This window comes from Prionailurus bengalensis, chromosome A3 (assembly GCF_016509475.1).
Source record: "Prionailurus bengalensis isolate Pbe53 chromosome A3, Fcat_Pben_1.1_paternal_pri, whole genome shotgun sequence".
Lineage (NCBI taxonomy): Eukaryota > Metazoa > Chordata > Mammalia > Carnivora > Felidae > Prionailurus > Prionailurus bengalensis.
In genome coordinates this window covers 94,742,915-94,749,071 of record NC_057354.1, presented here as the reverse complement: position 1 = coordinate 94,749,071, position 6,157 = coordinate 94,742,915, and the positions used below count along the sequence as shown (strand labels likewise).

At 40.2% G+C, this 6,157-nt stretch overlaps 1 long non-coding RNA gene across 1 annotated transcript; it reads left to right on the top strand.

The window, feature by feature from the left end:
* Positions 1 to 617: 617 nt before the first annotated feature.
* On the top strand, positions 618 to 5,837 carry LOC122467002. Its single transcript, XR_006292811.1, has 3 exons — positions 618 to 793; positions 4,977 to 5,061; positions 5,651 to 5,837. It is a non-coding gene; the product is annotated as an uncharacterized LOC122467002 (long non-coding RNA).
* The last annotated feature ends 320 nt before the right edge of the window (positions 5,838 to 6,157 follow it).

The following is a 6,157-nucleotide window of genomic DNA, read 5'->3' as shown; positions in this document are numbered from 1 at the left end:
TAGACTTCCAGATGTTATTTGATAAATTCCCCACATACCCACTTGTTGACTGCAGAATTAGAGAAGAGGAATAACCAAGTTGAAACTGGAAACTAAAATCTTAGAAAATATTTCTGCAGTTCTGTAGCTTATTAGATTCATTTGAGCTGTTACATGAAAACATTTTTGGTGGAGAAATCATGTGGTGGTTTGCAACCAGAATTTAAAAACATCAAAAAGGACAGCAAATATCAGAGTAACAGAGTAAATGTTTCGTGTGTGTGTGTGTGTGTGTGTGTGTGTGTGTGTCTGTGTGTAGTGTTGAGAAGTAAAACTAATATTCTACTGTAGCTTTCAAATGTTTAAAAAAATATTAACTTAGAATATATTAGGGAGGTGACATTTAGAAAGGATAGATTATAAAGTATCCACTAAAATTGAATTATTAGAAAATATTACCAATTAATCAATTGTTCGACTTCTACAAAATTATTATATCATGGTTGAGATATTTCCAAAACGGACAAAGAGGAATTGAGGTAGACATCAGAGTTGGGCCCTTCTTTTTGGGAAGGTAGGGTGAAGCTTAGTATTATTATTACTAGATTGAATGAAAGTGTAAGAACTACACGTCTTTTGACCTCAGGGGGACAGGACCCAAAATGAAGACTCAGAAACTGAAAATACAGCAGAGGGTAGGGCAGAGCATAAACATTTGGTCCAAATGGTCGGAGACACTGTTGATAACAGAGGAAACCTGGGAATTGATGCATGTCTATATGCTGTTGCCTCTCCTTTTTCCTGAACTTCTAAGGTAAAATTTTGTTTTGCCCAATTACATTGTAACTAATAAGAGTAATAGAGGTTGCTCTGATTCAAATGAAAAACATGCCGTGTAATATATGTCATATTTTTAACGTAGTGCTTTTTGTTGGAATCAGCTGATGGTCAACTTGTGGGAAAATGACATAAACTATTAGGCTGGGGTGATGGGCACTTGTCAGGATCCCCACTTCCTCCTCTCCCCTCTCCTCTTTGCAACTGTCAGGATCCCCACCTCCTCCTCTCCTCCTCTCCTCCTCTCCTCTATGTGCAACTTTCATGAACGTTAGGATACAGTCTGAGCATTTTTTAATATAGTGTCTGTGTCCTCTTTTAGGCCACAAATTCCCTTAGGGAAGAGCCCAGCTATGTTTGTCTTGGAACTGACAGTACTTTGGATATTGCTAACTTCATCAAAGCAGAAAAGCAATACCCATTGACTGACCTAAACAGTTGGACTAAAAATGGGAATGAAAAATCTCCAGAAAAGGAGATGTAAAGCATAATCATAAGGAAGACCAAAAGCTTAAAAATTATCAAATACATGTGTTAATTAAAAACACAACAATGAATCTAATATCTGATTATTTCACTGTTTTTCATGGCTTTGAATGACAGTCATTCACAGTCATTCACTGAACCAGTGAGTTAATCAGTGAGGAAAACTAGCATCTGATAAGTGGTCTATTCCTTGGAAAGGTGGTTTATGACCTAGTGGTTTATGACATAGTCCCTCTGACTACATTCAAATGCCAGTAGCAAGATTTCTGCAAGGTATAGGACCTTTCAAGTCAAACTGGCTTGTGAAATAAAGGGGATGTATTAGCTAACATTAACTGAAAAGAATTGTGTTATAGGGTTATGGGAAAATTTATTTGCAGGTTCAGATCCACCATTTCTCTATGCTTAGCTTATTCCTTAGATTGGTTTGCCATGGTCCAAATTTTGCAGCAATTCCCTATCTTACATGTGCATACTGCAATGCACAAATGAATACTGAAATGTCCAAATGAACAAAGTGTACTCTTGACTTGTATTTCCCAGTAGAAATCCCAAAGTTTATTTTGGTTCTTTATTTTGGGTTCTTCTTTAGAATCCTTGGATCACATGATCACCTGTGAACCATGCACAGAAACCAAAGGGACGGATTAGTAGACTGGCTACACCAAAGCTGAGGGCTCTATTCTGGCAGTTGAGAATGACATCAAATTCCCTGAAACAGCATGGATGGGGCAGGGAAATCCAGATGTTGCCTTCCTCTTTGTCACTTGCCATTTACACATTAAAGGAATACTGCCATTTGTCCTGCAATTCCTAACATTTTGGAGTTGGCTGATTGCATCCCTAAAGTGTTATTTAACAAGCTCTCTGATTCTTTATGATCCCACCATGCTGATTCGGGAAGTGAGGGGGAGGGCTCAAGTGGTTCACACTGTTTTCACCATGATAGAGATTTTATTTAATAAATATTTCTTATTTGCTGTATGTTTTTAAGACACTTTCCACAGGGGTGCCTAGGTGTCTCAGTCGGTTAAGCATCTGACTCTGGATTTCAGCTCAGGTCATTATCTCACGGTTTATGAGTTCGATCCCCATGTCTGGCTCTGTGCTAACAGCATGGAGCCTGCTTGGGATTCTCTCTCTCTGCCTCTCTCTCTGCCCCTCTCTTGCTTGTGCTCTCTTTCCTTCTCTCTCAAAATAAATAAACTTTTAAAAAAAGACACTTTCCAGAGACTTTAAATGTTAGTTTGTTTTTAAATAAGTTTTGCCAGTTATGGTTGTTTTGCTGGAGACAACAGCTCCTCGTGCTGCCTTTGTGAAGTGGAACTCTATATTATGATAGACATATTCAGATTGGTTTACTGTCATTATTTTTTATGATGTGTACTTGTCCCAGTTTTATATGTGTTTTGCCTTATTTTGGGCTTTTAAAAATATTTGCTTGTTTTCTCTCAATTTGTTTGGAATTTATATGGTGTATTTCTATTTTACTGGCGATTCTGGAAATTTTACCATATATGCTTAGCTTTAAAAAGTATAAAGTTAGGGGTGCCTGGGTGGCTCAGTCAGTTGAACATCTGACTCCTGATTTTGACTCAGGTTATAATCTCACAGTTGTGGGATCGAGCCTCATGTCAGGCTCTGCATGGAGCCTGCTTAGGATTCTCTCCCTCCTTCTCTCTCTCTCTCTGCCCCTCCTCCATTTGTTCTCCCCAACCCCCTCTCAAAATAAGATTTAAAAAAGTATAAAGTTAAATTAGTGGTTCTCAACTGGATGTGACTTTACCCCTCAGAGGATATTTGGTAATGACTGGAAACATTTTCCGTGTTAAAATGGAGTGGAATGTGTGCCACTTGCCTTTGATGGATAGAGGGCAGAGATGCTGCTAAAACATCCTGTGACACATAGACAGACCCTCATAACAAAGACCTGTCCACTCATACCCCAGGTCTTTTTTTTTTAAACTTTTTTTTTAATGTTTATTTATTTTTGAGACAGAGAGAGACAGAGTGCAAGCGACGGAGGGACAGAGAGAGGGGGAGACACAGCATCTGTGCTGAGCCGTCAGCACACAGCCCGGCACGAGGCTTGAACCCACGAACCGTGAAATCATGACCTGAGCTGAAGTTGGAGGCTTTACCAACTGAGTCACCCAGGTTCCCCTTCCACCTCACTATTCTTATTCTCTCTCCCCTATTTATTATCATGTTTTGAGATTTTCCCTATCTTTTGTGAAATCAGCCATGCCATTAATATTGTATCTCTTCTAGGCTTTAGTTGTGCTGTAGTGAGAGGGTTACTTGGAACCACTAGTCAGCCGTAACACCAGGCTGGAAGTTTCCTTTTTTCTCTTTTAAGAGGCCGTACAAGAGTGCTTAGTAAAAGATAGTCCATTGCTTCTATAAGACCAGCAGTTCACGTTGACAGGTTAAGGAAGGGATGAGTACACTGTGTTGTTCCTTTTGCAAATGTTACTTTTGCAATGAAGTTTCTGTTGGCTAATGGTCAGTACTGTGAAACTGTGGAGGACCTCAGCATAACAGAAGCTGGTGTTTTCTGATAGAAGTCAAGTTGGTGAAATGGACCTGTTTTACTGTGTTGCCTACACGATTTGCTTGTCTTTGCAGCCAAATTTTGAGTTTAGAATCTTTGAGGTAAAACTACTTCCAATTCTTCTAGACACTGATGGATCAACTTTATAAAACACCAGTGTATAATAGCAAGAACAGGTACTTGATCGTACCCTATTAGGGACTCCTCTTGCTGAGAGATGGGTACTCAACGCTGTCACTAGGTGCTGTGCAGAACTGTCAGGTGTAATAGCTCATCTTTGACTTCCTTTGTTTTGGGAACCCATTGCTGTCAGAGTTGGAGTAAGTAATTTGAACACTTTAGTTACAGCCGGCAGAAATGGAATCAATACATGCCAGGATTAACTTCAGTGATTAATCCCAGAATCAATGAACCAAATGATTATCATTTCTGTCAGCTGAAGATTCTGGGATGCAAAATTGTGATTAAAGAGGTGGGTTAATTTTGCTCTACTGGCTTCTACAGCAGCATATCTGAAGCCACTGTTTTTTTTTTTTTTTTCCCTTGCTTTGTAATTGCTTCAGTGATTCCTTTAGCTGCAGCCAGTTCCTGTGCCACATGGTGGGGTGATCAGAAGCCAAATCTGACAATGATGAGAGGCAAAGTCAACTTAGTCTGGGCCGCTAGATTTCCAGGGATAATGCCAAGCTAGTGAAGTTTCTAACTTTTAGATCAGAGAGAGTATTCTGACTCTGTGTTATGGGCAGGCAGATGCCATTTGCTGGTTTTCAAAAGAGAGCAGAGAAGGCTGGAGGAAGGGCTGGGCTTGTGACTGCCTAACTAACAGCTCTGAGTATCAGTCAATGCAAGGCTAGAGAGCCATCTTCACGGCAGTGCTTCCCAGTAGAGACTCCAGGCAGCATGCACCCAATACTACTAGTCAGGCTGAAGGATTTGCATGTGCCAGAAACAGTGCTCAGAATTCTGTCTTATTTCATTTAAAGATCACAACCACTCTGTGATAGGTGCTGTAAATACCCTCACTTTCTTGATAAGAAAACTAGGCCTCAGTCAATTAAATAACTTTCCCAAAGATACATGCCTCATTTGAATGTAGGTCTATCTGATTCTGCATTCTCAGGGCTCATTTGCTCAGTTGAGATCATCCAGGTATGGATGAGGAGAGACGGCTCTTGTTATGAGTTGAATTATATCCCCCAAAGAAGGTAAGTTAAAGTTCTAACCCCCATTACCCTAGAACGTGAATTTATTTGAAAATAGGGTCATTGCAGATGTGATTAGTTAAGATGAGGTCATACTGAAATAGTGTGGGCCCCTAAGCAATATGAATGGTGTCCTATAAGAAAACAGCCATGAGAAAAGAGACACGGGAAGAATGCTACGTGAAAATGGGGGGTTGGAATGATGCATCTGTAAGCCAAGGAATGCCACAGGTTGTCCACAAACCACTAAGTTGCAGAGACAGCATGGCTCTGCTAACACCTTGATTTTAGACTCTGAGCCTCTAGAACTGTAAGATGATAAATTTCTACTGTTTTAAGCTACCCAGTTTGTGGTGCTTTGTGATAGCAACCCTAGGAAACTCTTGGGTTAAGGGCATATGTACATGTGTTTGTATTTATTAGAATGGCAATTAAAGCAAGCAAGCAAGCCACACATAATCCATAAAGCTGTAAAGCCTGCTCTGTGCAGAATACAATGTCAAGGGGGCTGGGAAGTCAGATATATAAGACTTGGTCTATGTGCTTAGCTAACATAATGTTTATGATGTATTTCTCATTTGCTGTTTTCCAGCCAGTACCCAGGCAAGGAGTCCATGTCATAAAATGACCTACACCTCTGGAGACAGATCTGCTTTGGTGGGAGGCCCTACTGTTCCTCAGCGTTTTAACCTTGGGGAAATTACTGAGTCTGTCTTCTGTTTCAATTCCTTATCTGAAATATGGGGATGATGGTAATAAAGAGGTTGTTGCGAGCATCAGTTATTTTGTGCAAGGTATTTGGCATAGTCCTTGGCACACAAGTGTTCCATAGATAGGATATATAATTACATTCTTTCTGTGCTTTTAATAACTGAACAAGGTGGGGACTATGAGTCCCATTTTCATAAAAGGGCTAAGTGACTTCCCCAGGAATGCAGAGATAGTAAGATGGCAGAAGGGGGTGCCTACCCTGTGTGTGACTCTCCAAAGGCTGGGTTATATCCCTTCTATTGCACTGCCTCTCCAAACTAGACAACAGCCTAGTCTAGTAAATAAGAGGCTGGAAAACATAAGGAGATCAATGTGGGTAAAAGCTGTA